Here is a 9,563-nt window from a genome sequence, read left to right on the forward strand (position 1 = left end):
AAGGAATAATCAAATTATGAAGAGCAAATAAATGCGAGATAAAAGAAGCATCAAAAACAACCTATTTACTTATAAAACAACGCCCGTAGAAAGGCGTGTAAAAGTAGCTCAGAATTCAAAAACAAAAAAAAGAAAGAAATTGTTGTGTGCTCAGCAGGCACAATGGTACAGACGCCAGCAGCCCCAAAACTTAACAAAATAATTGTTTTTTGCCCTTAGGCACGAGAACACTTGAATAAAATTTTAAAGAGCGGGGAAGGAAGCAAATCAGGGAGCGGCCGCATCGTCCTCATCATCAGATGATACAAACTCAGGGGGCGGCTGACCAAGACGCTCAGCAGCCAACACAGCGGCACTGTGTTCCATTCGCCGCTGGAACCACGCAAGATCATACTCTGACATGTGGCTCTCCCAGGCGTGCTTAACAGCGTCCTTGGTCGCTTGCTCCCCCTGATCATAGGATTCCAGAAGACGCTCACGCAAGGTGCGAACTTGCGATCTGGCCGTCTCCAGCTCCCCACGAAGATGCTCGGCTTCCTCAGCCGCCTCTTTGACCTGAGGGTACTCCCGCAACTGGTCCTGAAGCGTCCGTATTTCCGCCGCCGCTGTCTTGGCCTCCTCGACCATTGCCACCATGTCTTTGTCCTGCGCCAAGATCTTCTTAAGCAGCTCGGCCTTGTCAGACCTCAACGAAGCTACCTCCTTTGCTTGAAGGTCTATGGTCGTCTGCATCTGCAGGCGGACCTCTTCAATGGATTTGAACACATAGTCGCCATGGTGGGTGGACTCAGCTACCTTAGCTTTGAGTTCCTCAGCAGTGCGGGTCTTCCAACTCTTGCAGAATTCCATGCGGCAGAACAACTGCAAAAGGAGCTACCTGTTAGTAAATGACTCTAAAAGAGAAAACAAGTACAAGCAAGTTGGAAATAGACTTACGTCGAGAAGAGTGGCCTGGATCGCACCAAACTGGGCGTCAGTCTTGCGGCCAGGAAGAGAAGCAACATACTCTGCGGGGACGGCTTTAAAACCCTTGCGGCATATAGCCACCCTATCCTTTGACGAATAGTGGGGAGTAGCGGGTACGTTCTCGTCCTCTGCAGCAGCTGCATCCTTCCCTTTGTCTTTGGCTATAGGAAAAACAACGGCCTTAGGATGACGCGGAGAGTAAGAAGAACTGCCAGAGGAGGCTCGATACGTCTGAACGACGTTCGAATAATACTTACCGCCCGATGACCTAGCTCGGCGGGCCACCTCCGCAGGTATCTGGGAGCGGACGTCGGCCGGGATTCCAGAAAGAGGGTCATCCAGCTCGTCCGGATGCCCACCGGACTTCGATTTGGACACCAAGTCCACAACCAGAGACGGCTTGTCCACGCCAATCTCATCGTCATCAGGGCAACCCCCCTCAGCAACCTTCGACTCGTCCTTCTTCACGAGACGGCGGGGTATGGGTTTGGGCTTTTTGAAGGTACTCGGAGTCTCCGAGCCAGCTGGCACAGCTCTCTTCTTCAGCTGGGACAGAGTCGTCCCCTTCTTCTTCCCTGACGCCCTAGCCGCGTCCTTAGCTTGCTAAAAAAGAACGTAAAGGACAGTCAAATATTGGGCCTCGTCATCAATCACAAGTCACTCACAAGATAGTGGCTCGTCATTAAAAGGGACGCCCGTCTCAAACATGACGAGGCGTACCTTATCAATCACAAGTCACTCACAAGATAGTGGCCCGTCATTAAAAAGGACGCCCGTCTCAAAAATGACGAGGCATACCTTATCAATCACAAGTCACTCACAAGATAGTGGCTCGTCATTAAAAAGGACGCCCGTCTCAAAAATGACGAGGCGTACCTTATCAATCACAAGTCACTCACAAGATAGTGGCTCGTCATTAAAAAGGACGCCCGTCTCAAAAATGACGAGGCGTACCTTATCAATCACAAGTCACTTGCCAGATAGTGGCTCGTCATTATAAAGGACGCCCGTCTTAAAAATGACGTGGCGTACCTTATCAATCACAAGTCACTCGCAAGATAGTGGCTCGTCATTTAAAGGACGCCCGTCTTAAAAATGACGAGGCGTACCTTATCAATCACAAGTCACTCACTAAATAGTGGCTCGTCACTAAGAAGGACGCCCGTCTTAAAAATGACGAGGCGTACCTTATCAAGTGCAAGTCACTCACAGAATAGTGGCTCGCCATTAAAAAGGACGCCCGTCTCAAAAATGACGAGGCGTACCCTATCAATCACGAGTCACTTGTAAAAAAAAAGGGGGGGGGGGACGCCCGTCTTAAAAGGTGACAAGGCGCACCTTGGCAACCGCAGGAAAAACACTAAGGGGCCCGTCAATAAAAAGTGACGAGGCCTACCTTAGCAAACACGGGTCACATGTCAGGATATCGGCTCGTCACTAAAAAGACGTCCACTGTAGACACTGGACAGGAAAAGCTTAACTTGCAAAAACAACAACCTAAGAGAATACTCACCTTCTCCTCCAACTCGGCCTTGGCTTTCTGCATCTTGGCCTCATAGATGTCCGCCATCCAATCGGTCATATCGCCCTTCCCAATATCCGCCGCCGATAACTTGCTCATTCCTTCCTCTGTGAACAAAAGAAATTCAAAGTTAGAAAAAATGAATAGACCAATGCGGAACGGCACATAAATTGGCATACAACCTCGAGTCATGGAATATCCTAAGCCTACGGCCGCTAGAAAGGCCTCGTTCCGAAACTGGCTAATGTGCGGCAACCACTCGGCCGGCACATGGAAACTCTTGTCCACTGTTAAGTGGTAAGTGTTGGCCTTGAACAGGACCATTATCTGATCCCACTCTTCGGCAGTAAGGGGTGGAAGGGGCTCGTCACGGTCCATATAGTTGGCGTTGCAGTTCCAGCTGCTCATCCTCTCATACATCTCCTGGTCGTCCGTGTAGAACACGACCCACCTTTTCCTTCGCATATGCCATTTGCTGAGCTTGTCGACCACTGTCTGGTAGGTACCACGGCTGCTCAGATTAAACCACCCTTTGGCGGCACTGGGGGAACGAGAGAGGGAGACCAGATGCAGAAAAGCGTTGAAAGACGGCTCCACGTTGTTCAGCGCACATTTGGCAATATAGCCAAAGATATCAGCCCACGAGTTGGGGGTCAGCTGGGCCACCCCAATGTTGAAACCATCTAACACTTCCACAACGAAGGGGTGTGGAGGGAATCTCATGCCGAGTTTGATGGATGCGGCATACACGGGGAATTCTCCCTCGGCAAGCAGGCTGACGGTCGAGTCCAGACCGGCCGGCACGCGCATTTGGTACCCTTCCCCCGCGCAGAGGTCATCCCTCATCTTGGCCCCGTGCCTGTCTAGCCACCGCATCCAGCCCACGTCTGGGTGAATCTCGGACGGAAGCAATTGGGCCTCCTCCCGTCCTCTGGGCCTAATAGGCTGGGGAGCAGCCTCTTGCTCCTCGGCGGCCGATGACAATGGAGCGACGCTTGACTCCCCCACTGCCTGGCTCGCTGTACCCTCTAACGAGCTTGCCGCTTGCTCCCCCGCCTCGACATACTCGTCGATCTCTTGAAAGAGTTCGGCATATTCTCCGTCGGCTGTCGGGGCGGTGGAAGAATATCTCTCCCTAGGGGGTGTCGATGCTTCTTCCCGCAAGCGCAGGCGCGTAGGATCTGCCGTTTGCTTGGTTCTAGCCATGCCTTCTGCATAGTGAACGAAGCACGGCTTAGGAGTGACCAACAATGAAGAAAAAGACGCGATTGGACGTCCGCCCCGACAAAAGATGAACGGCGGAAAAATCTTAAATAAAACCTTCAAACCCTTACCTAGTCCTAAGAGGTCGGCCGCTAACAAAGAGAAAAATGACGAGAGGATAACAAAAACAAGAAAGAAAGGCGAAAACTAACCTTGAAAGATCTGCGAAGTACTCGGTGAAGAACAGGATGAGTTTCGCGAAGAACAGGATGAGTTTCGCGAAGAACAGGAAGAGTTTGACGAAGAAAAGGTTGAGTCTCGCGGTGGCCGGAAATCGCCTGATGGTGGTGGGAATACGCCGGAAATCGCCTATGAGACAGCTCTGTGAAAACGAAACGTAAAAATGAAATTTACCCCCCTCTATATATGGGGAGGGGCAAAATGGAGAAAGGTGACACGTGTCACCACCTCAACACCTGACCCAAAGATGAAGATGCAAATCAGAGGTCAAGAAGCGATACCCGGAAAGTGTTTCCAGAAATGCCCTTCTTGAGGGGCAAATGTTGTGGGCAAAATTACCATGCCTTCGTGTACCAATGAGGATGTGACACATGGCACGTATTACGCCCCCTAAGCAGAAATCATACGAAGTCTACTCCGGAGCATGAGTATTAATCTAGGTATCTACAATGTACGTATTTAAGTGTGTATAAATGTATGTATAATACCTATACCCGGAAAGGGGCTTAATTAGTATGTATCCCAAGTGAATGACTAAGCACAATAGGCCCAAATAGCCCACTATTGCCAAAAGGGGCCAAAGAATTGTAAGGAGAAAGGACACATGTCCTCCTCCCATTCACCAGCCAATCATGTAAAGGGAATATTAGGTCATTCCCACAAAAACCTAGTACTATAAATAGTCCCACTTCCCTAGAAAAAGGGGTCACAATCAATACATTCAAGAGCAATTGCTGCTCTGCCTTCTCTCTACTTTCTCTCTCTATAAAAATACAATCTTGTTTAAACCTCAAAAGTTACCGAAAAACCTCCAAGGTATCTCACCGGAAAAACCCCACAACAAATAGTACCTTTGATACGGTTATGGATGAAAGTGATAGTCTTATGCTAGCAATTGGAACCAAAACTGATTTGGGTTCAATGGCTCATTTTGTGTGCATGGTGACTTGGATTGAGTGAGCTCGTTATATGGTCCTTATTATCAAGGTGGTACGTTAATCAAACTGGTCCGTTTAATCACATTGGTCCGCTTGTTTAAACAGATTGTACGCACTTATTATTTTTAATTGCTTTGGTTAAAGTCGGTTTAATAAAGGGATATTTGTTTAAATCCCCAATTTAAATTCAGTCATTACTTAGCTTTGATTATTGCTGTTTGTAAGGAGAGTTTTAAGCCTTTGTAACCTCCAATTTAGTGACTGAATTAGGAGGCTTTAGAGCTTGTAATTGCCAGTTTTAAAGGCTCTTAAATGGCTCTTAATTAGCCATCTAAAGCTCTTGTAGCTGTTGGTTTTTGGCTATTTATAGTCAGCTTCTTGATTGGAATAAACAACCAACTGGATGATTAAAACACTTGTTTGTTACATTTCGAATTATCTCTATTATATAAGCCAACTCCTGAGGTCGTTTTTGTAAATTAACTTTTCGTGTCCCCCAACAAAATTACCAACATACCCTTGAATTGGTTGATTAACGCTGCTCGCTGAGCCCCTATCTCTTGCACTCTTTTCTCTCTCCTTGCATTTCAGAGGCGATTTGTGTCCTCTCTCCCCTCTCTCACGTTTTTCACTCCTCGCTTCCCCATCGTCGTCGGTTTTAGGGTTACATTTCCTCGCCGAATCGCGTCCAAATCAGCGTTCAGGTAGTTTTTTTTGCGTTTTTTCCCCTCTCTCTCTGTCTTTAGCTGAATTGGTTTTCAAGGTTTTGTATTTTCCGATAATCGGAACCCACCATTCACCAAAGTCGTCCGATAATTGGGTGTTTTTGTTGGTTTTTTTTGGCAATTCGTTTGATTTTGATGGAGTTTGTATTTTATTGGATGGAGAAATTTCAGAAATTTGGGTTGATTTGGATCATGATGGTCGGATTAGTGGTGCCGAAGCCGTCGCTTTTTTTCAAGGATCTGGCTTGAAGAAAAAAGTTCTTGCCCAGGTTTTGCTCCTTTTCACTACTACCTTTTTCAGGTTTAATATTGAATGTTTGATAAGATGTAATTTCCAGGGCATTTCTGTGAATTGGGATTATTCGGCATGAATCCTACGAACACTAAAATCATGTTTCGATCAACCATAAAATCATCAGGAAGGCTCAATTGAAATTCAAAGTAATTACGTCTTTTTTTTTTTTTTAAATTTTATGGGTTTTATTTCAGTTTTAGGGTTTTAATTCCAATTCCAATTTTAATTTTTTATTTCAGTAATTGGAAGCAGGGGAATAAAATATAAATGAGTTCTTATACTCCAATTGATTTAATTCTCTTCCTGCTAATTCCTGTGAAGACTGACTCCTCTTTCTGGACTTTGAGCTGATTCCAATTTATTCTGAAATAACAGCCACATAGTTCAGTTTTAGGGTTTTTATTCTGATATGGTAATTTGTTGATTTCTGCTCAGTTCTTCATAAAGAGCTTCCTATTCGAATTAGCTTGCGCGCAATTAATTTCGGGTGAGATTTCATCAATTTTTACTAAATTTTTATTTCTTTTGGAATTGATTCTGGAGATTTTGTTGATGTGATGTGTTTTTCCTATTTTTGTTTGAATTTCTTAACAGGCTCTTCAATAATCAAACGGTATGACATCTTACCTAATTTCAGATTAAAATCTAGCACCCACTATTTCTTATTAAATATTCATCTGAAGACTCAATTTCAATGATTTCAGTAGGTTATCTGTTGTAGATTTTCTGCAGTTTTTCTCGCAGTCAGAATTCTGTTTTCCTCAGTTATTGTTACGCGTTGATTCTTAATGCAAATGTGGTTAGTTGTTTGCAGGAACAAAGCCGAGACAAGGGTGAAATATCAGCAAGTTGACAAAAAATGTCTGCATTACATTTAGAACTGAATATTGTAGCCAACAACTCCATCAATTCCATGGAAGTAGCCAACAAATCCATGGAAGTAGCCAACAACTCCATCAATTCCTCTCCATCAAACCAAAGGTACTCGATTCATCGCCTAATTTCAACTTCATTTCATCACTAATTCGTTCTTAGTTCCTGCTAATTTAATCAATTAATTCAAGTTTGAATGTTTGATGATGATGATGATGAATAGTAAGGTTTGCATCGATGATGGTCTAAATCGAGTTGCTTTTAATTAATTACTTCATATTTGTGGGATTTCCCGAATTTCAATCCTAAAAGTTGTGGATTCATTGATGTACAAGGGTTTCAGCTTTTAATTACAAAATAATGACTCCAAAATTGTCCAATATGCTTAAAGACGAAGAGTCCCACCTAATGCATGAACAACTCACGTTGATTCTGCAGCTAAACTTTAGCTTTGTCTTTGTCATTATGAAATATAGTACTACTATTATAAAACACAGTATTTTTAAAGCTGGTATTATTTGATAAATGATAACATACCATTTTTGTCCAATTCTTTGTTTACCTTTCCTCTATGTTATTGCCATTTGGCATTTATTATCTCACCAGATTTTGTGGACAGTAGTAACCTACCAAACCCATTCAAAATTTGAACCTAATTCTTCTAAGTGAGATGTTTGGGAAAGAACCGGATTAGTTGGTTGTTAACTTTTGATGTCAGCTAGAATTTAGCTAAATTAGTGAGTTTTAGTGCTGAATGGCTTGATCAATTATCAAAAGTTCTAGAACAATGTATGTCATCATGAAGGGGATTAGAATTTCCTGGAACACATATGGTTTGCTAAATGAATACTTTATTGGTTTCGAGTGAGATGTTTAGGAAAGAACCAGATTAGTTGGTTGTTAACTTTTGATGTCAGCTAGAATTTAGCTAAATATGGCTTGATCAATTATCAAAAGTTCTAGAACAATGTATGTCATCATGAAGGGGATTAGAATTTCCTGGAACATATATGGTTTGCTGAATGAATACTTTATTGGTTTCGAGTGAGATGTTTAGGAAAGAACCAGATTAGTTGGTTGTTAACTTTTGATGTCAGCTAGAATTTAGCTAAATTAGTGAGTTTTAGTGCTGAATGGCTTGATCAATTATCAAAAACTCATTTTAAAGGATCAAAGACATTATTTCGGGAATAAATTATGATGGTGGACTGGTGGTGAGGTGAAGCTTTGTTATTTTGGTTGAAATGTTAATAGAGAAAGGAATGTTGTTGGTTGTTTGTTGATTGGATAGGTTTGAATTTGTGTAATTGATTTACTCTTGAATTAATGATGTTTAGGCTGTTGTGCTTGATTAATCTCAAATTAGAAATAATAATGGTGTTGATTTGCAACGTTTGCAGCTCACAAGGCCGCACTTCACATTATCTCTAATTTTATTTACATTATGCTATGCTCTTATTAATGCTGGTGTTGATGTCTAATGTTTAGCTGGGAATATCATCAACCAAAACAGGTGAGAAAGTTGGGACATTTTCACTTGCATATGCAGCTCACAAGGCCGCATCTCCTATAACCTTTTCGCCTACAGTTGCCCTCACTCCATTGTTGCTTCCTGGATTTCAAGAAAGTAGATAAAGATAACTAATCCCATAATATATGGCTACTCTGTATATGACTTTTCTTCCATTTGTGTAATACTAGAATGTGTTATTGGATACGTAGTAGAATCAACTATGTCATTTCATTGTGAATTTGCATTTTAGTGTGTTCAGAGCAAATTAAAGAACCATTAATTGTTGGCCTATCTCTAACATCTCCATAACAATTTATCTGTTACCAGCTACTTACTTGATCTGTTATCACTAAGACCAACAATGTAATTTACAGGATACACCTACAGACTAACAGCTAAACATGTCCCAGTTTTATTCACAATTAAGCGATTATCATTGCAGGGTTTTCGTTGTAAAAATGCAGATCGAATGATGCTTAGTTATGCTTAATTATGCATAATGTTTATTCTTTGTTATTGACTTTTATTTTTTCTTCTTATCCTCTAAGGTGGCCTAATTATGCATAATTTTTTTGAACTTTGTGAACAATTGATATCGCCTAAAGTTAATACTCTCGCACGCATCGCGTGCATAAAATACTAGTAGTTTATAATTCAGCCTTTTTCTTTGTTTTGGACGCGTTTCCTATTCAAAGAACTGATTGTGAGTCAATAGGTCTTGTCTTGCATTCACGATCAACTAGTTAAAGGTCTAGCTTGTTAATCAACTATCCTTGTATATACAACGAGTTTTTAAACTCGTATCATTAGTGGTATCAGAGCTGCTGTTCGTGTGATCCGCCCAAAAAAAAAAAAAAAAAAAAGAAAAAAAAAAAAAGAGCTGCTGTTCGTAATTCTTACAAACTGAAATATGGATTTTGATGATCCTGACTTTCTACAACATCTCCAAGAAGCCTTGAAGAACGTTAGAGATGGGGGGTATAGTAGGCCTCCTAGGCGTGATCTACGGGCTATGGATGAATTCAAAGTCACCGAACTTCCTGAATTTGTTGGTGGAACAGATCCGGAAGCCTATTTGGAGTGGGAGCGCAAAATAGAGAGAATGTTCGATTTCAAGGACATTGATGATGAGAAGCGTTGCAAATATGCCATATTGAAGCTAGGATGAGGGGCTTCATTGTGGTTCGAGGGACTGAAATCCAAGAGAATACGTGAAGGGAAGGAGAAAATTACCTCTTGGGAGTCTTTGAAACGTAAGCTACGTAAAAGGTATGTGCCAACAACTCAT

General features: G+C 42.5%; 1 long non-coding RNA gene across 1 annotated transcript; it reads left to right on the forward strand.

Annotated features, from left to right (window-relative positions):
• The first annotated feature begins 5,433 nt into the window (after nt 1–5,433).
• LOC110774828 (uncharacterized) lies at nt 5,434–8,513 on the forward strand. Its single transcript, XR_002529588.2, has 5 exons — nt 5,434–5,573; nt 5,766–6,376; nt 6,484–6,502; nt 6,704–6,870; nt 8,251–8,513. It is a non-coding gene; the product is annotated as an uncharacterized lncRNA (long non-coding RNA).
• The last annotated feature ends 1,050 nt before the right edge of the window (nt 8,514–9,563 follow it).

This window comes from Spinacia oleracea, chromosome 2 (assembly GCF_020520425.1).
Source record: "Spinacia oleracea cultivar Varoflay chromosome 2, BTI_SOV_V1, whole genome shotgun sequence".
Classification (NCBI taxonomy): Eukaryota; Viridiplantae; Streptophyta; class Magnoliopsida; order Caryophyllales; family Amaranthaceae; genus Spinacia; species Spinacia oleracea.